General features: G+C 37.6%; 1 protein-coding gene across 12 annotated transcripts in view; it reads left to right on the plus strand.

Moving 5' to 3' along the window:
- The first annotated feature begins 635 nt into the window (after positions 1-635).
- LOC129771493 (PDZ and LIM domain protein Zasp-like) overlaps positions 636-27,672 on the plus strand; it is a 180,397-nt gene continuing 153,360 nt past the window's right edge. For 9 of the 12 annotated variants that reach the window (XR_008742390.1, XM_055775172.1, XM_055775182.1 and 6 more), the window contains exons 1-2: positions 11,176-11,314; positions 11,698-11,946. The gene's annotated coding sequence lies outside the window, so the exon portion shown is untranslated. Of the gene's footprint in view, positions 864-940; positions 1,090-11,175; positions 11,366-11,697; positions 11,947-27,672 lie in introns of those variants that run through there. The other 3 variants (XM_055775174.1, XM_055775175.1, XM_055775173.1) reach the window with 3 other exon arrangements.

Below are 27,672 nucleotides of genomic sequence, written 5' to 3' on the forward strand. Positions count from 1 at the left end.
TCCCTTCTGGCCTAAGGTGCACAAACAGGCTCTTGGTGACACCGTTCATTCGCGCTTTCATGATAAACGAAGAGCTTCACCACAACAGCGACAACATGCTCCAATCGCTGTTCAATTAGAACTGAGTGGATTTCCGAGCGGCGCTCGCTTATATACCGATTGGTGATTTCAATAGCCTGTTTTGAAAGCAATTTTAAGACTATTGAAACAAGTTTTTGGATCAGAAAGTAACAAGTATAGAACGCGTAGACATTTTATCTATCGAATGAAGTGTTTATCATACCATTTCGTTCAGTTGTTTAGGAGCTATTAACGCTCAAAATCTCGGTCTCCGGCGTAACGCTTTCGTTTTCGAAACTTTGATTTTACACCCCGGTATAGAAATGAAAGACGTAGTCCTACGTCAAAAGTTGATGAAGAGAAATCGATCAAGTCACTTACACCCCTTGCATTCTAAGCCCCTCATATATAATTCATGGGCCAGAGAAGCCTCATCGCACGCTTTGTCTGCTCTTGCGTTATTGGCAACACTGATCCTTTGCCTAAGCCACATTCTCTTCGCACGTTTCTCGTGCAGCCGCTTCTATCTCAAAGTGCGCTTTGGGCTCGAAGCATAGTTCTTTCGCTGCCTGACTTCAGTTTACTTCACTCGCTCGCCTTGATAGCACGTGTTCTGTTGCGTCTCTGTGCAGTCTGCGGTCTGTGGTTTTGTCAGTTCTTTGGTGCATTCAAAAGTGCAGTGTAAAAATAAACGCGAAATACGGTGTGATGCGAGGTTGTCACCGTCTGACGATTGCGGAGCGGCATTGGAAGTTTTCGGTGTGAATTGTGGATACTACTAGTAAAAGAACGCAACTGTTCGTGTAAGTGATTGTAGTGTTTTGTTTTGCGCCAAGTGGCATTCGCGGCAATAAAGGAAAACAACGTTTCTGGGCTTGAGTTCCTCTCTGGCTGGTCCCGAGCCAAGTGCTGATGTTGCGGTTTTTTTTGGCGACCCGGGTGAAAATAGAAGACAGTGTTGTTTTTTGTTTCAGAAAACTTGTGTGTGATACTGAGCTTGGGATGGTGGTTGCGGTATTTTCCAGAAAAGTAATACTTATTATAAATTAATAATAATGGTCATTTCGAAAAATAATTGACTAAATTTTATATTCTATCTTTAATCTTTGAAATCTTGGATTTTTGGGTTCAGACCGTGCATTCTTACTGAAGAAAAAATCTTTAAATTCACACTGTTCTGGGAATCTTAACTGGAATTTTTCTCTATGGAGCGCAATTTCATGATTGAAAAAAAGGTAACTGGAATAAGTTTTGATGAATACAATTATTGAGTTCAACGATTATCTTCTAATGATCCTAGATAGACGAATTCGATCAATTGAACTCGTTGAGTCCCGACCAAAAGAAGGTACCTACAATAAACTTTTCGTCTGGCTCACGTAGGTCTCTGAGGACTTTACGAATAATAATGAAATGAAGTAAAAATTTAAAAAGTAGGGGAATTGGAGGCAAAGTGTTTACCCTAAGAAATATTTCCATTTCCTGCGTTCACATACCACTACAATCTCCGTTTTTCGAAGAATATTGTACATTATGTGAAATATATATCCGGAATTAGTCCCCATGTCACTTTTTCCTATTTTCGAAACTTAAATTAACGCTTCGTGGGATCCGTTTTGAGAGCATCGAAGACATAAAAACGAATTCACTGCGTGAACTGAAGGCAATTCCTGAATACAGCTATAAAAATATTTTTCCACCTTTCCTAGAATATGTGAATAGTCTGAACAGTTTGGACTGATGATTTGACGAAAATGTGAGGTCGAAGAAACTAAATTTCACGAGAAATTCCTTAACACCATGCGCTTAATGGCTGCCGAGAGAGTGACCACTGACCACTTTACTCGCACTTCCTCTAGTGCTGGAATAAACGGCTCGCATTCCGTTCCGCAACAAAGCAATAATAAGTCAATTTTTAAATTTTTAAATTAACTCTCAGCCTCTCAACTGTCGACTGCTCTCTAGCTAGAGCGACATTGGAAAATAAATCGCAAATGACATCTTTTATACTATCACATGGTGAATGGTACCTCGCCGCTACATTATCTGCCCGTTTATGCCGACATGACTGGGTAAGCACAGATTGATCGTGCCAACGAACCAATCAGATTATGGGATTTTCGTTCAGATAATGCTTCACATTTTTTTAATTATTCATTAATTTGGTTCATCAAATGTATAATTTCATTATTGATACGAACATCTCTGTGATTGATTAAATAAAAAGCTGGAGGCGCCTCGTTTTCGACATCCCCAAAAACAGCAAAAAGTTTTGTCTAAAATCTCGCCAAAAAGTAAAAATTTTAAACCAATATTTTGCGATGCAGAACTTGTCTATATCTCAATTCTACTTAAAATTATTGAGGTTATTTTCCCCCAAAAACTCGTGATTTTAAATTTATTCAAATTTTAAAAATACAAAAATAACATAGTTTTGAAATATTCACATTATGTAGAATAAAAAATGCCCTTCAAAATGCCGCTTAATCAACATTTTCTATGTTTACCTCAGAAAGAAGGACAAATAAATAAAAAAGGTGTATTTAGTGGGAGAAATATCAATAACTTTGACTAGAATAAAATTATAGACAAGTTCTGCATCGTAAAATGTTAGTCCTAGTAAGCTCTGAAAATCGTTTGAAGACTGTTTTGATGTAAAAGCTAGAAAAAATCCGCGCTAACTGAAAAGCGCTATATCGGATATTTCAAGAGATAATACAAAACTTTGTTCTACAAAACTGTTGTCGAACTGTGTTTACCTTGATATGTAAAGATAAGAAAGTTGAATTTATTATTTCATCGAATATTTGGGTCACCCTTTTTTTGACAAAAAGCGCTCTACCATATGTAACTTTTTTTTTAATTAAATTAATTAAAAATTTGTTAGATTAGAAAAAATATACAAATGTCCAAGGTATGTGTCATTAATTCTATCATATAAAATGCATTGTAAAAGGTATTGCCCTAAGTTGCAGAATAAAAAGTAATAATAATTTTCTCGAAGACAGTTTTTGTCTAGAGAATAACTGTCGAACTCTAGATGCATATTTCCACTTAAATGCGCTTCCTGAACCATTGTGAATAGTCACGGTACCATTAAAGCCCCCTCGACTATAGTGGCAGCTTGGCAACTCTGGTCAAAACCTTACCGGACCTATCTGAGCATTTATAAACGGAAGGAGACGTTTCTGCCGGCACACTTTACTATACATTTTCGAATCAATTGCCTTGTTTTTGACGAGAACCTTGGTTTCCTGTCCACAGCTGCCCTTGCGAAATCAAGAACTTCCTTGCAAATTTATCCACTCTGGTAGTAGACTTACAGACTTACTGTCTGACGGGAAAAAATATAAAAAAATTATATACGCTTTTTATTTCTTCGGAAATTTTAAGTGACCCTGAAAAGGGTCGATGATTTGCGTACAGTTGAAGATGGTTGATTCACAAATTCATTCTTATTCTTGCGAGAACAATTTTGATGCTGGTCATCAGTCGAGATTTGTTCCCTTATTACCAATGCATGTAGTGCACTTAGTTAAGATTGGGTGATTTTTAGAAAAGAATCTAAAGAGATTTTATAAATGGCGTAGGGATCGATTCACTGATTAAATCGGTACCAAATGATCGATCAATGGAAAATCGAATGCCTTTTTCCAATTTATTACTTGTTCTAAATTAGTGTTTCACATTTCTATTCAAGCATTCAAGACATTTTATTTTGATTCTGAGAATGAAGGTCAGAAAAAACAATTAAAGCTCACAAACATTGTATTTTCGGGACATACATCTTACATGCATTTATTTGATTAAATAAAATAATTAAAAACTTTTATTAGAAATTCAACAACTGATATTCATCCAAAACTCCGCGAGGTCACCACGAATATAACTTGTGACCACTTGTTTTGTAATGACAAAACTTACAAAACTGCTTCTCCTGAATTTACGACCACTAATTTGAAAACTTTGAAAGAGACCCAATATCTATGAAACTTGACAGGTTAAAAACCACCTGAGTTTAAAATCAATGTTCACTGAAAAAGAAAATACAAAAAAAAATCTACGATCAAAAAAATCAGAAAAATCGAAAAGAAAAGATCGGCTTTTGCGATTTTTCGGAGTACAAAGAATCTATGCAAAAAATCGGAAAACGGAAAGGAAAAGATCGATCTTCTAAATATCGATCCAAGATCGCCCAATCCTACACTCAGTGTACATCTCTTCTTCTAGGCACACAGCATACATGTTACATGTAAAAACAAAATGTTTGTGTGTGATGAAAAAATACATAAGCACTCTCTACCAATCGGCATGGAAATCGACTGCTTTCACCGAATAAAAGAGCACCACTGTTTTCCAATATTTTCCAATCGTCCATTGTTCCTTTGTATCGGGCGAAACCTTTTTGTGTGATATGAACATTAGGAGGGAATGTTTTCCTTCTCGCTCGCTGGATTGAAATGGTGATTTGAAATTGCGAAAGCTCCAATTATGATTTGTTTGCTAAATTACACAATTAATTAATCCAATTGGGTTGCCCGAAAATTAATTGCCATTTTTTTTCATTACAAATAAAATATAATTTTATTGTACATAGAATGAAAGCTTAAAGAAGAGATGTACCTCATTTGAAAGCTCAAGGGGGGACCCCTCTGTCTGGTCGAAAATAATACATTTTCGGATTCTAGGAATAAGGTGAAATAAATACCCGAACATATCTTGGTTATTGTTTAAGGTGTACTTGAAGATGTATTTTCCATCTTTTGAGTGCACGAATGAAGATTATTACGCTGTTACCTGTGGGTGCGTAGATGCTGTCTGAAAATCGGTACCTTGCTGGAGGTATCGGTTCCGAATCAACGGGATGTCGCAGAACGAATTCCAATGAATATTTTGAAACTTTAGGACAATACCTAAAGCGTTACATAGACGTTTTTGAAAGTTCGGAAAATTGCCAAAATGGCGGCCATTTTTGTTAAAAATGAGTTATTTTTCATGAAAAATCGCTGCTTAGAAGCTCATAAAAACGGAAAACGAGAAATCAAAAATGGCTATGTAGCGCTTTAGATGATTTATTTTTACATGCTGATAAAATATTTCAGGCAAATCGGTCGAGTAGATCCTGAGATATCGATACCACCAGCTGAAAAAAACATGGTTCCGAGAAAAAAAATCGTACAGCAATACTATATCCTTTGAAGAAACCTCATAATTTTGGCTGTAACTTTCCAACGGAATCAAATATCGAAAAATCCTTTTAGGACAACATATAAGAGAGCATATGCTTCCCAAAGATGCAAAAAAAATTCAATTTTTTCAACCGTCCAGACCGGGGTCCCCCCTCAAGGCAGTATTCTAGTCTAGAAATCTGAAAAAAACCCCTTTTTTCTTCATTATTCTGAAGTCTAGGAATTCTGGAATTCACCTTACAAAGTAATTTTGGAAACTCCCATTATTTACCGACTACAATTACAATCTGTATGCATCTCTTTTTCGCATGAACCAATAAAAAATCGTTTATTAATTTTATTATTTTTGAAAACTAGGGAAACGTAAAAAAACGTTATAAACAGATTTTTTTTTCTTCAAGAGGCAGCCATTTTGTTGAAAATCATGTTTTTGACATGGCCGAGGTTCATACTATATATGAATCTTTACTGATTCAGAATCTGTTCGATTTTTTCTATTTCAGATAACCAGGAAGACTGGCCATTGTGAACTAACACAATGCCAAATATTACTTCGACCACTAAAAAGGAATTTTGAAAACTCCAATAAATTCTGTACAATGTTAAAAAATATTCAAAATTTTTGTATCGATTTCAACAAAGTGTCAAAAATCAGATTTTTCATTTACAGGTAGGACTCGATTATCCGAAGACTCGATTATCCGAGATTCGATTATCCGGAATTTTAGACTCGATTATCCGGAGTATTTTATTCTTGGTTTTCGGAAATTTTAAATAATTTGTATAAGAATTCCATATTGAATAGCTGATATGGGTATGAAATGAAAGGATTTGACTAGTAGAATGCAGTAAATTATGAAAAATGCAAATCCAAAATGACGGCCCTACGAAATGGCGGCCACTACAAAATGGCGGATTTAATTTTTTCTCAGAAACCCATCAATATGTGTATCAAATGAAAAGGCTTTATTTATGAGAAATGCAGTTATTTATGAGAAATGCAAATCCAAAATGGCCGCCACCACAAGATGGCGCCATATATATATTTTTTTTTGCACAACCCCATCAATATTGGTATCAAATGAAAGGGCTTGAGTAGAACAAAGTTATTTGTGCAAAATGCAAATCTAAGATGGTGGCCACTACAAAATGGCGGATTACATATTTTCAGTAATTTATGAAAAATTATGCAAAATGCAAATCCAAAATGGCGCAATATTTTTTTCCTCAAAGCTCCATCAATATGGGTATCAAAAGAAAGTGCTCGACTGGTAGAACACAGAAGATCATGGAAAATCCAAATCCAAGATGACCGCAGTTCCCAAATAAACAATTACTTTTTAATGGTTCCATTCAGCTTGCCCTGTTTGTATGTTTGTTTGAGTGTTTGTAGGGTGGGACATTAATAGAGTTAATGTGGGACATTAATGGAAAATTGACCCTGTTCCTGTTGACTGATTGATCTGAAATTTGGAACATACTTTTGATTCTACTGTCATTATAAAACTGCGTGTTCCATGTTCTTGAAAAATTTAGTTTGGTCGCCGCTAAAAATGGCTGCATGGCTTGACTTGGAGAATACACTACACTATGAACAACATAAATTCGTAAAGATCGCCGCCATAAAATGGTCGACTATGTATTTTTTTTGCAATCCCCTCAATATTGGTATTAAATGAAATGCTTTGACTAATAGAATACAGTACATCATCGAAATATTCCGAAGAAAGTTAGGTAAGAAACAAAAATTGAAAAAACATAAATTTTTTGAATGGTTTTAATGTAGAGAAGTATACCAATGATACAGATAATTTACTGAAAAACTAGAAAATAAAATAAGTAAAAACAACTTTTTAAGTTAAACGGTTTAATGTGCTAAGAGGGAGAAAATAATTAGGCAAGTAGCAGTTAGTAGTTATCACATCCGTTCCTTCATTGATCTAGAGCAATGAACTAAAATAAGGGCAACTAAAATAAAATCGTGGGGTATATGATGAAACAACTAACTGTGGATAATGGAAATCCAACGTTTATTTCTTACCCAATTTTCTTCGGGATATTCTCATGATGTACTGTATCTATTAGTCAAATTATTTCATTTGATACCGATATTGAGGGAATTGCAAAAAATACATAGTCGACCATTTAGTGGCTGCGACCATTTTGAATTTATGTTATTTATTATGTTTCGTGTTCTCCATGTCAAGTCATTCAGCCATTTTTTAGCGATGGCCCAATTGAATTTTTCAAGATCATGGAATACGTAGTTTAATAATGCCAGTAGAATTAAAGGTGTCTTCCAAATTGCAGATTAATCAGTCAACAGGAAATTATTAATGTGGGATAACCCAACAAACATTCAAACATACATACAAACAGGTCAAGCTGAATGAAACTATTTGAAAAGTAATTAGTTGTTTGGGGGACTGTGGCCATCTTGGAAATGGATTTTTTATGATCTGGTATGTTCAACTAGTCGAGAGCCATATTGTAGAGGTTTTGAAAAAAATATATTAGGCTGTACACTTCGTAGTTGCTCTCCGTGAGTGACCTGAACCAATCAAATTGCACAAAGAACAGAATGACGCTTGGGACTAGCAAATCATTCTCGTTGTATAGAAGCTCGCTTCCTTATTGGCAAAAAACTCGGATAGCCAATTTTCACAGGCCTCTTTTGTGGCTAACTTCTGACTACCTAGCTCGTTCGCCATGGACAAAGCAGGTGGTAGTCACTTGGTGCAAGGTCCGGACTATACGGCGGATGCAAAAGAACCTCACATCCGAGCTCCCGGAGCTTCTGGCGCGTCACCAAAGAAGTGTGTGGCCTGGCGTTGTCCTGATGGAAGACAATGCGGCCTCTGTTTATCAAAGATGGCCTCTTCTTCATGAGTGCTACCTTCAAGCGGTCCAGTTGTTGGCAGTACAGGTCCGAATTGAGCGTTTGGCCATAGGGAAGCAGCTCATAATAGATTATTCCTTGACAATCCCACCAAACACACAGCAGAACCTTTCTGGCCGTTAATGAGGGCTTGGCCACCGTCTGAGCCGCTTCAGCGGGCTTCGACCACGACCGTTTGCGCTTCACGTTGTTGTAAGTGACCCACTTTTCATCGCCAGTCACCATCCGCTTCAGAAACGGGTCGATTTTGTTGCGATTCAGCAGCGATTCACATGCGTCGATACGGTCAAAGATGTTTTTTGCGTCAACGTGTGTGGCACCCATACATCGAGCTTCTTTGTGAATCCAAGCTTCTTCAAATGGTTAATAACGGTTTGATGACTTATCCCCAGCTCTTGGCCGATGCTACGGCTGCTACTATGCCGGTCTTTCTCGGCTAATTCAGGGATTTTGTCGCAATTTTCGACGACAGGCCTTCCGGAGCGTGGCGCATCTTCGACGACCTCTACGCCAGAACGAAAACGTTGAACCCATCGTTGTGCGGTGGAAATGGAAACTGTATCGGGTCCATAAACTGCACAAATTTTATTGGCAGCTTGAGATGCATTTTTGCCTTTGTCATGGTAGTACCGTAAAATATGTCGGATTTTCTCTTTATTTTGCTCCATATTTGCGACACTATAACTCACGAACGACTTAACCAAACAAAACACTGTCAAGGACTATATTATACCTTTCCAACAAGCTATAGTATGACTCGATACAATGAATACAACTAGAACTACGCGCTTACAACGACACCTCGCGGAAATACCGCAGGACTTTTTTGAAAGCCTAATATATGGCGCCATTTTGTGGTGGCGGCCATTTTGGATTTGCATTTTTCATAAATTACTGTATTCTACTAGTTAATCCCTTCCATTTGATATACATATTGATGGGGTTCTGAAAAAATATGTATTCTGCCATTTTGTAGCGGCCACCATCTTGGATTTCCATTTTTCAGAAATAACTGTGTTCTACTAGTCAAGCCCTTTCATTCGATACCCATATTGATAAGGTTCTGAGAAAATTTGTTATCCGCCATTTTGTAGCGGCCGCCATCTTGGATTTTCAAGATCATGGTATACGCAGTTTTATAATGGCATCAGAGATAAAGATGTGTTCAAAATTTCAGATCAATCGGTCAACAGGAAGGGGGTTAAATTTCTATTAATGTGGTACAGCTCTTCATACAAAGTTACAAAGTTACATCGTTACAAAGTTACAAAGTTACAAAGTTACAAAATCACAAACATACAAACGGTTTAACCTAGATAAAACCGTTTAATAAATAAGTGCAAATCATAATTATAATACGTTTGCCGAGAGAAAATAGTTTTTGTTTATGACTCGATTATCCGGAGTAAAAAAAAATCATTACTCCGGATAATCGAGTCCGACCTGTATTGTACAAATAATCATCAAAGACGAAGGGAAATTTTTCATTCTAACAAAAATGTCTCTGTATTGAAACGTTCTACAGGAACTTTATAGGAATCAAATGAACGTTGATTGATATGGCTAATTGGATTTGCTATCGAATTAGTGGGCCAAAAATTGTGTTAGTCCACAAAATATTAGAAACAACAGAAAAGAATTGATTTTTTATTTCTTCCCGATTTCATTTTTGTTCACTACATCTACACACACCTAGATAAAAATTTGTTCGTACAATATTCCAAAACTTGACAGTTGAAGCTTTGAAATGATGTCTTATTCCCATCTATATGCGTACAAAAAAAATCGGCAATCACTTTTCGGACAACCCAATAGTTTTATGAGTCATTTCCTGGCTTTTGGGTTGCAAGCGGACATCGGAGACAATCCGAATTTTTCGGGAGGTGTATCGAGAGCTACATTCTACAATCGCTTTTGATTTTGTCTTAGTTTAACATTTTATTCACTTCTTGATACTTCCAGAAACTAGAATTAATTACGAATTTATGCCACCCGAATTTAATTTTATGGAAATGGCTATATTTCGGTTGTTTATTGACCGATATTGACGCTGTGGGTAACATTAAATTCGCAATTGATTCTAGATTTATACTATTCATTGTTATTCGGGAAATAGGAGAAAATCAATACTACAGAAAAACGGAAAATGGTGTTTTCGATATGGCTCTCGAAAATTCGTAACATCTCCGGTGTCCACTAACCGTCAAATGCAACCAGTTGCATCTAGACAAATAGTCATATAGTGAATCTATTTAGAAATTACACAATAAGTTAGTATTGTTCAGTCAGCTCTTTCGCCCTTTTTAATTTTTTTTTTCAGTAAAATGACTTCTAAATTTGATGCAAACATAACGAACATTTTTAGTATAAAAATGTCAATCATCTCGGAAGCAATTCCGAGAAGAAAAAATCTTAACTTTTTGGAATGCGATTCGCTGAATTCACTCTATTATTTAAAACTTATTGAACTTTTTCCGCAAATATATTTTAGAGACTTCAGTGAAAGTCCGAATCATGAGCGCTTGCACATTATCAGCGCCAGCTCCCGAAGATATATATCGTATAAAAATAAAATAGTCAGAAATTCGACTAGAAAGTAGTCACATTTTGTAATACATCCGTAAACAAATAAGTAAGTCAGTCCCGACGATTACCGCTCTCCTAACAAAAAAGTTCAGTGTCGGTCCCTAGGGACGCGACGCGGGGTCAACGTGTTAAACATGATAATCGAGTTGCTCAAGAATAGAGCTAGGCAGATGATCAACCAAGTTGATTGACACCACTAGAAAACAGTCCCACTGTGATTCTAGTGGACTCGCCGCATCCACAAATACCATTAGCTCCACGGGATCGGGTTGTGATATTCAGTGCCCGTGATGCTTCTTCTTCGGAACCACCATCCCATCATCATCCGGGGCTGTATTGGTGAAAAATCTGACCGCAAATTTCCGACAGCTCGGAAAACTCAGGACGACAGCCAACCTATGTGTTAAGAAAAAAAGGTATGACTGTGGCTGTGTCTGTGGAAACTCTCTCTGTGTGTAGTGGGTTCGCGGTGCAGGGCCGGGAAAATTCGGCTAGCGCGAGTTGCGCGCACATTCGTAACCACATTCGAAGTTTGGCAGTCTAGCTAGCTGGTCGAGGAAAATCCCGATTGTGTCGAATTGTGAGGATCGGCCTCCACTTGGGTGGAAAATTCGTGCTTACCCGTGCTGTGGTGTGTTCTCGATTGGCCGTGAGCGAGGGAAAAAGAAAAAGGAAAAAAAATACTCTGTTCAAGAAAAAAACCGCGCGAGTGATCGAGTGATGAAAGCACAAGCGGAATCGCGAACGGACAACGGAGCAGTTCGAGTTTCGTGAATTTCGACGGGCTAAAAATAAAAATTAGCAAATATATTAATCTTTTTCCCGTCCTTTCACGCCAGAAACTATTCAAGAGCAGTTAAAAGCGCGAAATTTCCTCCGTTTTATGGACATTTGATATCGCATTGCAGTTGGATTGCTTCCCGTGAAATACCGGTGTTACTTTTTTTTTTACTTCTCTTCTAGTGTCGTTTTTGTAGAGTGTGCAAAATTTTGTGTTGGTCCTGAAAGAGTGTGTGCTCCTGAAAAGGGAGTGAGAGAAAAGGAAAAAATTCTAAAGTGTGATCTTGTAACTCGAAAGCGAAGAAGAATCCAGTTCGAATTAAAAGCTCTGTGTGGAGCGAGTGAAGCGAATCCGAAGACATAAATTAGCGCAATCAGCTCAGTTTCGAAGCCGAGAGGCCGCAGAGCGGAGAACCAAGTTCTGTTTTCAAGGTGAGAATCAATGTTATGTATGCAAATTTTCGGCTGCTTCCTCCCCTCGCCCCTTGGGAGGTAGAGAGTGGTGGTGTGGGTCTGAAGTGGTGGCGATGGTGTTGCTGGATGTGAATGTGGTGTTGCTGCTCTTTGTTCGCCGATTCCGAAGCAGCAACAGCATAAAAACGAGCCTTGCGATTCAATAAGTTCTGGGGTGCATGAGTTCACGGTTTGCGGAGGTGAATAAACTTTTTTTTTATTCTGCAGATTCGCGCAAACGAATTCCCCCACGTTAGTGCTGCGGTGGTGCCGCTGTTGGTCGAGAATCTGTAATTCAGAACTTTGTGTGGATTTAAAAATTCGCACACTGCGAAATGCGCGGCTCTTCGCAATTTCAAATGTATGTTAGCACTGCGATTGGCTGCGAGCAGTAACAAAAAAAAAAAAAAAACTAAACTGTAGATGTGGACTCGCAGAGGGGACTCTCCTGGGGCACGTGGTCTTCTGCCGCTCATGCGCTTGGTCACACGATTAGTGGCCGGGGGCAGCGGGACGGGATTCAAGAATCGAGGTCCAGAACCAGTTTAATGAGTTTGCCGGCAGTCGTAAAAAATAAGTGACTGCATTTGTTGCTCACAGGGGTGACTTCGAATAGTTAGATTTAACTTCCACTTGAGAGGGTGTAATTTTAACTGTTATACTTAATTGAATATAAAGTTCTGAGCCTCAGCAAGAAATATCGTGTTTAATATCGAATCACTATTTCGTAGTATCGTTGTGTTGTAAATTAATAACATTAACACTAGTATTCGAAAAACAGCCGATCCAGTCATATTTTCCAAAACGATTGAAGGATAGCATTCGACATGATTTTTTCCTATGTGGTATTGTTTAAGTTTTGAAACGAATAATAATTCCTCGGGCTAGATACGGGGGACAGGAAGGGTACGCATTGTATATGAAGGTCAATACATACTTAAATCAATGTACATTTGGTGCTATTCTAACGTTAGCACAGATAAACCAGAACAGTGGGCTGTAATCCAAGAAATAATTATTGTAATGAATAAAATATGTTGAAAAATGAATATTCTATGTTTATAGATAACATCTCTCCACGGAGAAAACAGAAATGGTGGTTTTTTCTAGGAAGCATAGACCAGCAAAACCAAAGCTTCAACTTTTGGGTAAACCGATCACTCATGCTATGTCATTCAAGTATCTTGGGGTATGGTTCGACTCCAAATGTACTTGGGGGGCCCATATTAGGTATCTGAGTAAAAAATGCCAACAAAGAATAAACTTTCTCCGTACAATTACCGGCACATGGTGGGGAGCCCATCCCGAAGATCTTATAATGTTGTATCGAACAACTATTCTCTCAGTGATGAAGTATGGCAGTTTCTGTTTTCAATCAGCTGCCAAAACACATCTCATTAAACTCGAGCGAATTCAGTATCTTTGTCTCCGTATTGCGTTGGGATGTATGCCCTCAACGCATACCATGAGTCTCGAGGTTTTGGCAGGCGTACTCCCACAAAAAGATCGCTTCAAATTATTATCTCTTCGGTTCCTCATCCGGTTAAAGATTATGAACCCATTGGTGATCGGAAATTTTGAGCAGCTTATCGAGCTAAATTTTCATTCTGGATTCATGAGCTCATATCATGAATTCATCTCCATGCAGGTTGATCCTTCTTCGTATATTCCCAACCGTGTTTGTTTTCCTGACTACATCAATTCCTCTGTACATTTTGATCTGTTCATGAAGGAGAAAATCCATGGAATTCCAGATTATCATCGATCGGGGATCGTTCCTACGTTCTTCAATGCAAAGTATGGGCGTATCAATTGTGATAATATGTACTTTACTGATGGGTCCTCTATGAATGAGTCCACGGGATTTGGGGTGTTCAACGAATTTTTTAGCACCTCCCACAGTCTTCAGAATCCTTGCTCAGTATACATTGCCGAATTGGCAGCAATTCATTGGGCGCTGGACAGCGTCGCCTCACGACCTGTTGAACACTATTACATTGTAACGGATAGTCTTAGCTCTGTCGAAGCTATCCGTTCAGTGAGGCCGGAAAAGCACTCGCCGTACTTCCTTGAGAGAATACGAGAAATTTTGAGTGCTTTAACCAGACGCTGTTATGTCATTACCTTTGTCTGGGTCCCTTCACATTGCTCAATTCCGGGTAATGAGAGGGCTGACTCATTGACAAAGGTAGGTGCAGTTGAAGGCGATATTTATCAGCGTCAAATCGCCTTCAATGAATTTTATTCTTTAGTCCGTAAAAATACCATCGCTAAATGGCAACGTAAGTGGAACGAAGATGAATTGGGTCGGTGGCTTCACTCAATTATCCCTAAGGTTAGCCTCAAACCATGGTTCAAAAGTCTGGACTTGAGTAGGGACTTTATTCGCACCTTCTCTCGACTCATGTCCAATCACTGTTCGTTAGACGCGCTACTCTTTCGTTTTAATCTTGCAGATGGCAATATCTGTGCTTGTGGCCAAGGTTACCACGACATCAAACACGTTGTTTGGTCGTGCGAGGTGTATCTTGTTGCCAGATCGAATTTAGAAAACTCTCTTCGGGCCAGAGGAAGACAGTTCAATGTGCCGGTGAGAGATGTGTTGGCTCGGTTAGACCTTGATTCCATGTCCCAAATATATGTCTTCCTAAAAGTTATCGATCTTCGTGTGTGATTGTCCTTATATCCTTATATTCTCCTTTTCCTTTTCCTTCGCGAGAAATCAAATCCCTTCTTACTAACAATAGAATAAGGTGAAATGTAAATACATATTAGAATAAGAATAAGGTGAAATGTAAATACATATTAGTAAATACATATAAGGTGAAATGTAAATACATATTAGATATAAGATAGGCTTAAGAATTGAGTATGATGAATGTGAGTGCGAATGTGAGTGTGAACATTGTCAATATTGTCAAAAAAATGTCACCCTTCTAAACTCGAGCAAACCGTGAGTAATCGGTTCTCTACATCATTAACAGAATTAATGAAAAATGTTTATGTATACTTGTAACAACACAGATAGGAGTTTGGCTCGTTTAAACTTAAGTAACTGAGCCTGTAAAAATAAACGATTTAATAAAAAAAATAGATAACATCTAAAAACCATTTGATTGGGAATTCGAGGAAGTCTCTGATTACATTAAAGCAACAAAAAAACAATCATTTAATTGTAAGCTTAACCATATCAATAGGCCAGATTTATTTAGAAGAGTGGAAAACATTTAATTAGCAGTGACGACTTTTCACTCGATTATTAATGATTTTATAGAGGAGAAGATATCAATAAGACGAAAACGAAGAAACATAAACACAAAATATTCAATTTGGTTCAATCAGAACATAACGAATCTAAAACATACAAAAAAAAGGCACATAACATTTAGAAGAAATACAAATCTGACGCTAAACTCGAAAATTATCTGAACATTTGCGAACAGCTCAACTCAACTGTTAAAAACGCCTTTGAGATTACATCTCGAAATCAGAGTCCGACATCAATTACATAAAAACAAAATTAAAAAGCAAAGGTTTTCCATCACGCATGCACCTTGACGAAACCGTGGGGAATGACCCAGTAAAAATTTGCGATCTCTTTGCAACATTTTTCCATGAAGTTTATATTGAAACATCCGTCATGTCAGTCGCAAAAGCCTTTGTGAAGAAATGCTTCAGGCAATTCCTCTTCATGTTCTTTTCATGAGTCATTATGAGGATCGCTTCCGCCTGAGGGGGATTGCAAAAAAGTAGAACTTTCGGTATTGGGTGGTTGCCAATCCGAGGATACCCAATGTCTTATATGTACACTCTCCAAAGATTACAGTATACAGTTTTTAAACCGTTTCAGCATCTGAGTCCGATTCAGCGCGTCGAATGTTTGAATGCCGACAAAAGACTTTTTTGTCGCAATCACTGACCAATTGTTTTCGATAAAGATTTTTTTTTCGATCCTCCGAAATGTTTTTGCCCTTCAACTTTGTATCGAGCCAAACCGATATGTGTGACATCAGAAAAACTGACAACTGCTTGCTAGTTGGAGCGAGAATGAGTATTACAAATCGAGAACGGCTTATTTATACCCAATAAGTTATAAGAAGGCCGGAATAATTTAAAATATCTCCTCTCTTCACAGTGTTCGCATGAACGAACGCTGCATTTGCAGTTCGAGCGAGCGCTTTATTTTGTCCGTTCATCCGTCTACATCCGTTGGCAACAAAACAGTTATTAACTTTAAAACTATTCCATAAAAAAAAATAACATGTTTTTTGATCTGGCACCCTTTCTGAGGGACGTAATATTGACGTAGGACTAGTTGATTCTGATGAAATACTGGAGGCTAACTTCTCACAAAACTGTGCAAATTTTTCATGATATTGCGTAGGAGTTCAATGAAGAATGAAAAGCTAGACTAGGAGAAACATGACAGTCTTATATTGAAGTCCATTCCGGAGATTCGATGTGGCATTAGTAAAAAAAAAATCTATTTGATATAGATTACACGAATCATAACGAGTGAGACAAAAAAGGGGAACAAATAATCCGTACCAGTTGCAAATCGTTGTGAGCAAATATTTTTAGAAAAGGAGAACAAATTTCTAGATTGTAAGGTATTCGTGAGGCTTACTGATTATATCAATATACATATGATCAATATTTGGACAACAGAAAAGTCATGGTATAAAGACTGTGATAATTGTCAAATCGAACTTTGTCTGATTTTACGATAAACATTGCAAAGATTTTGATAATTTTCTTCGCAAAGTCTCTTCAGTCTCTTTGATTGATTGGATTTTTTTCTCGGTTTCATCTTCTATCTATATACACCCATTCCATGCCAAACCGATATAATGGTTCTCAGATTTTCGTCAAAAGTGGTAGTTTTGTGCTTTATAGCAAATTATGAGACCCGTATTTTTTTATTTTTTTGTTAGGGTGACCATTTCCATTTTAGGGTGGTCCAAAAAAAACATTTTTTCGCATTTTTGACAAAAATGACTTTTTCAAAAATTCATAACATTTGAACTACTAGACCGATTCAGATGATCGGTATATCAAATTAAAATTTTTCTGCAGGTATAGTATTTTCAAAAAAGACCAGGTGATTGGCTTTAATTTGATATGTCGATCATCTCAATATATATATATATATATATATATAAATATATATATATATATATATATATATATATATATATATATATATATAAATATATATATATATATATATATATATATATATATAAATATAAATATATATATATATATATATATATATATATATATATATATATATATATATATATATATATATATATATATATATATATATATATATATATATATATATATATATATATATATATATATATATATATATATATATATTACATTGAACCGAAGGGTTCTCCCCTTGTTTAGTTCATATACAGTATCAACAAAAAAACCGTTCAAAACTGTGGTTCACTTTTCCGTTGAAGTGTGCAGAATATGTTTTCTAGTTACAAAATTGAACTGGTCCTCAACAAGAGGATCTCTCTACAAACGGTAGCGATTTGTAGTCTGAGAGGCCGAGTTTGTATATAAATATATTTTAAACAATTTGCTTACGACAAACATTACATGCAATAATTTGTTCCACTCTGCAACATATGCAATGCACAAACTGGAGTCACCCCTGATGAAACCAATGCGCATTTTTTTTCATTCTGCTGCCTCGCGGAGTGCGATTCCACGCGAGATACCACCCTAATACTACACTTTTGGTACGTCCGTGTACGCAAATCCAACCGTCTTCGCCTGCCAAAACAACAACGAGGCGTCTTTCTTCGGTCAGGCTCCGCCGGAGAGCTGCTGGTCATCATCGTCTGACGGGCGGCCGTAGAAGCTGAAAGCGGTTTTTCGCGTTCCCTACCTCCCCCCTCTCACGGTCCGGTTCGGACCGGTCGACGCGAACCTCTTCGCGAATTCTCTGTGCCGCGTAGAAATCGAAACTCCGCGCGGCTACGAAAGTGAGTGAGTTCTATTCTACGGCTCCACAGCCCCAGCGCGAACGATTGAGCTAGTAACAGCATGGGCTGCCAAGAGAGGCCCCAAGTCCGTCAGGAATGTGTATCGAGACAAACGGCAAAACCGGGGCGAGAATGGCTACAACTGTGTAAACACCCACCCGAAGTGAGCGAACGAAGCGCAAAACATGCTGACTTGCTACATTATTATTTTAAAGGCTCTGGGCAGACGTTTGTAGGTTTGTAGCTCTACGAGCGCGCTGTAGACCGGCTAGCGATTCCAGCCAGCGCATTTGGTGGTGTCTTTGTGATTGGCAACAGATGATGATGATGATGATGATGAGCGACTTTGGGTCGTTGGTTAAGATCGATCTATTCACGACGAACTAAGCGAAAGTGGAAGAACACAAATTGTTGTTGGTGGGTTTTTTTTCCGCCGACTGTCCGTCATGACGTTGCGCTTCGATTTGTTTCCTTTCGAGATGGGAGCCTTTTTTTTGTTTTGGTTTGTTTTTGGGTTGCTAATAGTGTTGAGATGATCGGTATTTTCAAGGTCGTTCTCTTTGAACAAAACATGTTTCGATAAATATTGGAATTAACCTGGTTGGAATGCCAAATTGAAACAGAATTATTGTTCGGATAGATTATTTGTGTCATATTTCGCATTTTGAAGTGTATTTTTTTTCTGGTATTTCATTCATTCGTAATACCAAGTTGCCGCAACTTTATGAAGCAGATTGTTATATAAAAATGACAACATGTAATTTGAACACATGTTTCCCTTCGTATTACGTAAATAGAAATCCGCCACTGATTGAAGGATTGTGTGGACAGATCGCGATCGAAAAGGTGTTGAGTGATAGATCTGTCTATTGATGGTCTGGTGTCATGAAATGAAGCAATTTGTAAAGAATTGTCAAACGACCGACCCAACATCTCTACCTAATATATTAAGGTGTCAGATGATTGATATCGTGAAATCTTCAACCGAGGTAAAATTTTGTGGAATGACTTGAATTTTACATGCTAGAATGAGAGAATAATGATTCACTGTGCAAGATTAACAGAATTGTGGAGAGCTAGACGTAAACATTATTCAGGTCATGATTAAATTATTGTTGATTTTAACCCTTTGTGGTCGTATTAAATTTGGGCATAGGTGTCGTACTGGTTGGGATTATTTTTCCTTGAGAAAGCAGTGATATATGCAATATTATGAAAAATAAACATTTTTTTATTTTTTTTGTGAACTATTTGAACTATGAACTATGTATTAACTTAACCATGTGTTTTAATGTGATGTTTTTCTATAAAAAATATATTTCATAATACGTCTTCGTGTGAAATCTTTCGAAACAGTCTCCAAGAGTAAATCATATGAAGTATAATCAATACATATTTTATTTCTATTATCCGTTATATATGAGACACTTTTGCTGTTGATGCAAAAAATGTGTAATTAATGCCAGCAATGTTTATCCGAGAAGATCAGCACTTTTCACTTTTAACAAACAATGATTTTTTACATGAGATTATTCAGATGACATAAGACACTTATCCAAACAATTATTCCGCTCTTTGAAAACAACTACTTCAACATAATTTGAACCAGTAGTTACTCAAATAATGATTTCTGCGTATCCGAAATGATCAGAACTATTCACTTGAGGTGAACAAAGATTTTGTCGCTAGGGACACTCATGCGATTATTCAAATAACATGAGACATTTATGCAAACAGTAGTTCTGATACTTACGAACAATCTTTTCCATCACACCAAAGTGTTACAATGACTAAATTCTGCTGTTATGATTTTTGTCCCACATTTCTATGCATTCAATGCACTGTGCGTTGTCTTGTGTGGGTGACTACTTTGTTATCTATTACTCATAGGACATCGTATTGATTCGTGAACAGGTTCACTAGACATCAAGCTTCGTTCAGGAAATGCATAACATATAAAAACTCGAAGTTTAGAAAATTCCTAAAAATTCGATGTTCCACAAAGTTCGTCAAAAATAGTTTTTCCGTCTTGGGCCCATTTTTTTTATTTTCTACATGACTTCTATTTTATATGAAAAAATTAAAAAAAATATTAAAAAATACATATTTTTTGATATTGCAAATTAAAATTTTATTTTGTAAATAAAAAAAAATAATACTTATTTTTCATCTCAGTGTATATTTTTTTCAAATTAAACCAACAATACTCTATAACTCTTTCTAACACACTATTTCGGTACGACTCATATTTTTGAGATATAAATTATCAAAGATTTCTCTTACTCAAATCGATACGCCCTTTTCAAAAGTTACGCTTGAGTCAAAATTTCTCAATTGCTGTGAAAAACTCATATTTCCTCCAACCCAAACGGAATACACACTTTCATTGGAATCAAAAATACAAGTTTCTAAAATCTGAATTTTTAGGACGATTTCATTTGGAATTGCTGTTTTATGTAAACTACCATTACACCTCAATGATGCATTGCATTTTCACTACAGTGTAGAGGCTTGCTGGCTTTACTTGAATACCACCAACATCCTCGCATCAATAATAACTATGTTAATCAATGGCACTAATGCTAAAATTATGCTTCAACATTACACTTAGAAACATAATACAGGTACCAATACAGATTTTTTGAGAAAAATCTAAGATGAAAAGATTTTTTTTTCAGCCCAAAAGCACATATTTTAATATGGCAACCCTGATTGCGAGTCCATGAATATAGAGAAAGCATGACCAGAACCCAAAATATTCTATTCAAATGTTGAAATAAACGTGTCAGGTCAGTCGTCAATGGTTGCGCAATGTACTGTTGATGCTTTCGAGGATATTTTGATCCCGGCTTTAGACGAGTTTCACGCTACGCAACACACCAACAACTCTTACTACAGCGCCAAAAATCGCAAGTATTCAGTTAGCCCCGTCAAACTACGGGGCTGTTGAATCGTGGATCTTTCCATCCGCACGGAAGCAGAGAAACAAATGTCAATTTGCCCTTACTAGAAGATGCGCTAGTGAAAGCAGTGAAAGCGCAGTGAAAGCGTACTATGTGTGCAAAGGCGGAGCTTAAGTCGTTAATTTTTTTTCTCTCTTTATCTTCCTTTCTTGTTTATTTGAACGCCACTGCGATAGGTGCTTTTTGTCAGCTATGTTTTGGAAGGACAGAACAAAAATATGGATAAACGGTGATGCTTCTAATTATTCACGGACTAGCAAATAGTAAAGAATAGCATATCAATCTAAGCAGAATTCCAATTCTATTGGTATCTAAATCACCATAATCCGATCACATTACAAATAGTTTTTAATGCTGAAACTATTCCATAAAAGTGGCACTTTTTATATTTGGCACCCTTTAAGATAGAAGAAGTCCTACGTCAAAAAAACTACTGAAAGGTAGAAGGCCTTGACAGCAAGAAATCAAATAGATCATTGATAGAATAGATTCCCAGATTTGCAGATTTCCTTCCGTTTTAGGACTGCCGTGTTTTGCCCAACTTTTGGTAGCTTGGTTTTCCCCAACTCAAAGGTTCGATCGATCGATCGGTCTACGCACACATGACGATTGTTTATCGGCCGATAGTTCAATTCGCTCTCAATTTTGGCATCCGACATACGTGCCGTGCGAATTACTGAGAATGGGATGCACTCAATGCTCTCGGAATCTCTTTTTGATTTTCCTTTGCCGTTCTCTTCGTTGTCAAACACAAATTAAATACAGTCTGCGAGAATATTCGGCCGACAGTTGGCTAGTGTGCACACTCTTGACCAACCCGACTGTTTGGTTGGTTCGATGTGCGCACTAGTAACCCAACCCGATCAAACTATCGGCTGGAAAAAAGTCTGCAGTGTGCGGGGACTCTAAGATACATGAATAGATTTCTGTAAGACGCCGGTGAATTGGTCCTATTACTCTCTATCTCATATCCTCTCTGTCACATTCAGCAAAGAAACAACACTAATTTTTAGTTTTTTTGAACACTTTGTTCACAAGCCAAAAGCAAATACTTGACGCTAAAAAATAACACTTCACACACTATCCGCTTCGCAGCCTAGAACCTGGATGAATACATTGAATACATTGTCACTTACCTTTTTCATACGGAACAACACTATTTGTAGGGGGTCTTCGTAGCCACTTGGTTACGCGTTCGCTTACCAAGCGATAGATCGTAAGTTCAAACTCAGGGCCCTCAATTGTCCATCTTTGTGTTGTTATAGAATAACTACGTCCACGCAACCATCATCAGCGATGGAAATCGATCCACGGTGGAACAAAGATCGATTCATCCAAACAACTGCTCTGCTCTGCAAGAAACATCGGGCTGCTGTTCTATAAATAACCCAACAATGATCAATATCATCTGTCTCCACTGTCCGGTCTGTTGAACAATGGAAGAACAGAAAGAATACCCTTACTCCTAAATGGCTACTACTGTGTTATTTACCATGATGTAATGGAACAGAAAACTTAACGCCTAAATGGCTACTACTAACTACTGTGTAATTTACAATTTGTAGAAACATAAACATATGTACATGTACACGATTAAACCCGGCTCTGTTACAGCTAAAATGCTAATGAGCCTAATAAATAAATAAATGGGATAAAAAAAACACTATTTGTATCCCACACTAGCAGTTCACAAAACACGAACAACAGCATGACAAAACAACGTATAAACAATCACAACACAGAAACAATAACAAGCGAATTGTCAAAGGACAGGAACGCATGGAAACGGACCCACTATTCAAATGACTATGGGACCGATCGTATAAAAAGAGGCATGAAATGTTAAGAACAGTTTAGATACGAATGAACTGCAAAGTTTAAAGCCTCCTAAAACCAAAGAATGAAATGGAATAAGAACAGTGTTCAGTCGCAAATAAACCTTCGATCAGTATAGGCTGTTTTTGTGCGAATTTTTTTGTGCGGTGTATGAAAAGAAGTAATCGTCCATTTAGTTTTTTTCGATGGTTTATATGCAGCGATATATGTGCGAAAAAAGCATATTTTCGTCTCAATTATCCACTTCTGAAATCATTCCCCTCCTCTCATCAAATGCTCTAAGTTTTTCTAAGTTTTTGCATGACATGATTTCTAACAACATGCAACACAACACGTTTCGACATGCAACTAAAAGCACAAAACAGTCACGCGGAACCGAAAAGGCAAAATGTCACATCGCAAAGCAGGGAAACAAAAGGAAATTGAACGGTGAATGGCGTGGATTTAAGTTATTTTCTTGGGGGAAACTTTTTTCATGCGGTCCCTATCTACAGAACAAAAAAAAAAATTTTTTCAAAATGTGTGCGATTTTTGAATGCTGTTGATGAAGTTTTTCACGATTTTTTTATGCGACTTTTTTGTGCGGTCCCTATCCCCCGCACAAAAAAAAAGGTTTGCCTGTATATTCGATCTCATCATTCAACGGGTAGCCAGTTTATGCTCATCTCAACACTCTGGAGCTCCGCTTAGAACCTATCTGGGCGGAGACATTTTTGGCGCTGTAGAAAGAATCCTCTACTCTACTCATCCCACTTCTGGACCTTCGCTCAGAAACTATCTGGGTGGAGACACTCCCACATATGCTATCCGCGTAAACAAAAACCATGTAAAAGAAAACCGTGTAAATTCCAAAATCCGCGTAAAAACAAACCGGATAAAAGGGGGTCTTCGTAGCCTAATCGTAGCCTAATAAAAAAATAACTCAGGGCCCCTCAACTGACCATCTTAGTGTGTTATTCTAGCTACTATGTCCACGCAACAATCATCATGTGTCGGTAATCCCAGTCCCTTACCGCTCACATTTTCGGTCTGCTGCATCGGTAATTGGCACTATTAATAACGCAACAAAGGAAGCCTCATATCAGTCCCGCTGTGAACAGCCCAACTGTGAACATTCGAACAATAGCAATATTCTTGAGCCGAAAAAAGGCAACATGGGTTGTGCATCGATAGAATAGGAATTCTCTTGCGCCTGAACGGCTACTGTGTTATAGATAAAACAAATGTTTATCGATAGATAGCGATACTCTTACGCCTCAAAATGGTAACAGTGTAATAAACAACAAAAGTTATCTTAAGATAAAAAATGTACACGAATGAATTCGGTTCCGTTACAGCTGAATTGATAAATGAGCCTAATAAAATAAACTGTTGGGATAAGAAAAAACCCGGATAAATTTCAAAATCCGTGTAAAAATCTCACAAACAGTGTATTATTAGTTCAAAATGCAACCTATTTTCTAACAATTGATTAACTGCTTTTTTTTGCGTGCTACAATCATGACATCAACTTCTCCTTTTATTTCACAGCTACTAATCAGTGATACGATACAAACATGTTTCGTAAAAAGTCACATTAGCATATTAAATCTGTTTACACTGAAGTCACTTTTTACACGGTTGATACGTGCCGCGTAAAATCCAAAATTCACGTAAAAATAAGCCGAGTAAAAGAAAACTGCGCTAAAAGCGACTTTGATTTATATATGTATCAAAAATGGCTGTGATACAATATACAATATACAATATACATTAATATACAGTAAGTAACAATCCACTGGATTTATAAACCGTTTCTAGTCATCACATGCAAACAAGAGTCACCATTCTCAACATTAGGCTTCTATCGATCAGACAATATTTGATCATTGCTATCGGCTGGCGCGTTCCACATAAGGATCCAATCGATTAGGGTTACAGCTACTGCAAAAAAAACAGAATCGTGCTGCTCTCCACACTCGAGGTGTGCTCTGAGTCATGGTTTGCTGATAACCACTAAACAATTTATGTGCCCATTTCGCCAAACCAAACGCGAGCCCCAACATTTGCTTATGCCCACAAAATCCCAAACGACTTTGTGTGTGACATCACATAACATTGGCGAACCACGTTCAAGTCAGTACTTCGCCGAGTGAAAGTGCTAATAGGGTATTACTCAATTCGATCCTCATTTAACTGTGTATTTTTTTTTTGTTACGGTTGATCGTTTGTTATTTTATACAAACGGGCTGAAAATTGACACGACGGATGGAATTTGCATTTGCAAACAGCGTTATGACATTATATCTTTTTGCCGTCTTATGGCTTTGGCAAGCAACGGGTGGAAAGTGCGCGCCGTCTGCTGATCTCATTCCGTAGGAATTGACATTACCCAGAATAATTCTGACAATGAAATTATTATCTTGTCGTGGGCAGAGATGAGGGCAAATAACTACTCTTGGGGGATTTTATATCTGAACTTCCCTGGCCAAGGTGTGATAAAAGGCACGATTAATGCACACGTTGAGAGTGATACTGCGCGTATGCGAAAAGTGCTGATAAGGTAGCTCAAAGGCTGATTACCAGCATGTTTTGATGGGGTTTTACACTGAGAGAAAAGGCAAAAACAAACATATGATAATGAGCAGTGCTGCCGTATTCAATTCCTCCGCCCAAAATTCGCTTGTATCAGCAGGGAACGCCTGCTAACAGCCAATAATTACCTAACTTCTGTGACGACCCCTAAAAAATATCTCGTAAAAAATACACATATTTTACCCGCTTAGTGGTACCGTGTGCGAGAAAATTTATTCGTCGAATTTATATTCCCAAAATATAAAACACATAACGGTCTGAGCGCTCTCGTTCTGAGAGTCCCCCCCACCGTTTCCGTCACTGCTTCACCACACATGAGGGGAAATCCGACCACGAACGTAAGCGGGCAAGTAGTGAAAAACGAGTTCACGCTCGGTGGCTGTCAGATCGAAGTTAAAAATAGTCCCTACGACATGAGTGCACGGATCATCCCACTGCCATTCGGCGCGCAAACCCCCACCGATCGAATACACGGTAAATCGGAGAGGAAAATTCGTGAAGTTCACTTACACTACAAAACCTCCCAAACGGAAATGTGCTGGCCTGTGGAAAACCCCGCTGGGACTGGGTGGGTCAATGGAGACGGTTCCATCGTTCGAAAACATCGCACGTCATCATGAAATACCACCTGCCAGGCATCGGTCACTTGTTTACATGGTTCGATATCTTCGGCTTTATCCTCCATAGGGAGCCACCGAATGGGGAGGTTGAATGATAGTATGGGGACATTGATTTAGTGGAAAACAATAAAACCGCGTAAAAAGATGTGTATTTTTAGGCGCCCAGCGCTGATCTATTCATACTTACGCGCGCCAAACCCACGCACGCACACAGTTTGGTGAATGAATAGACACAGCAATTATAAATAGTGTTTACCTTCATTTTCGTCGGCGTTATGAGATTTTTGCTTGAAATAGGTTAGGGTTTACTTCGAAAAAGTAAACAGATGAAAAGGAAAGTGGTTGCTGTTGAAGCTTGCCATCCGGTGTGAAACTCGAGGAAAATTTTCAAAAAGTCATAAAATTACGCTGAATTAAATACGAGAATAGGCGCATTCTGGAGTTGTTTCAATTCTATTCTATATCATCGTTTGGTTTTTTTTTTTGAGTGTCTGGAGTATCACAAAAGCACCTTTGCTCAGATAATAATAGCCACGAACAGTTATTACCGTTTGTTTACATTCACACTAGTTTGAATGCATAATTTACCGTTGAGTCCCGAATCTTTCTCGCTGTGCTCGCATCAAGATCATTTGCACATCATCAATGTTGATCCCACCTCCAAGAAATGTTTATTGTATGAAAATTAAAACAGTTAAAAATTCGACTAGAACGCAGTCACAGTTTGTAACACATTCGAAAACAAACAATTGTTTTCTTTTATTTTGTAACTGTCAGTCCCAGTCATCGACGCTTTCCTAACGAAAAGATCCATGTCAGCCCCTAAGGACAGACACGGGGCTCAATATGTTAAAGCGCACTGAAGTAAATACACATTCCAAATACGTGCTTCCATAAGTGCTTGTTGTGATCATTGCAAAGATAGAGAAGATTTGTTACAGCATTTAAAGAAAATGACTTTTTTTAAATTGATTGATCGTAGAGTAAAGTGAAGTAAGTGTTTTTTTGTTAACCAAAGCAATAATAAGACCTTTCACAGAGTTATTTAAAATTTCCATATCTACCTATCGATGATTTCTCTAAATATTCAATAGAAAAAAATGTAGAGAGTTCATACGGAACGTTCTAAGAAAACTCAGAAATTAACCGTTACTAATCTAAAAAAAATCCTTATGAATTCCTTGCTAGTAGAATTCAAGGTAGTTTAGGCAGCTTATTTTCGAGACCAATTTTTCTTTGTTCTAACTGCATCGTCCGGGCCGGTCTTAATATGAAGAACTCGTCATGGCAGTTATGACGAATGCTTGTACACATTATTCATGTACACTTATGAAAACGAGGTTGAGCCTTCAGGTGCAGCTGGATTCTTTGTTATCACAGGGATCAACCGATAGCTTTTCTACTCCCAACCCTAGTTTAAAGTAGGAAGTTCATTCCCACATGCTTTCTTTCTCATTTATATATACTCTTGAAGAACATGTTCACGCTTTAGTGCAGCACAGTTTGAATAATTTTGTACCATACATATACGAAAAGTAGTCGTGCATCGATTCCACTATTTCATTTTCAATGCTTTATTCCTTATCATTGTTTCTCGCTTTTTTCACTGGTTATTTTATAGCTTCTCTGTACTTCTCCGCTTACAGCAGGTTTTCTCTTCGTTTGTTTCTTCCTCAATGTCGATATGTATGGGTCAGAGTT

This window comes from Toxorhynchites rutilus, chromosome 2 (genome assembly GCF_029784135.1).
Source record: "Toxorhynchites rutilus septentrionalis strain SRP chromosome 2, ASM2978413v1, whole genome shotgun sequence".
NCBI lineage: Eukaryota > Metazoa > Arthropoda > Insecta > Diptera > Culicidae > Toxorhynchites > Toxorhynchites rutilus.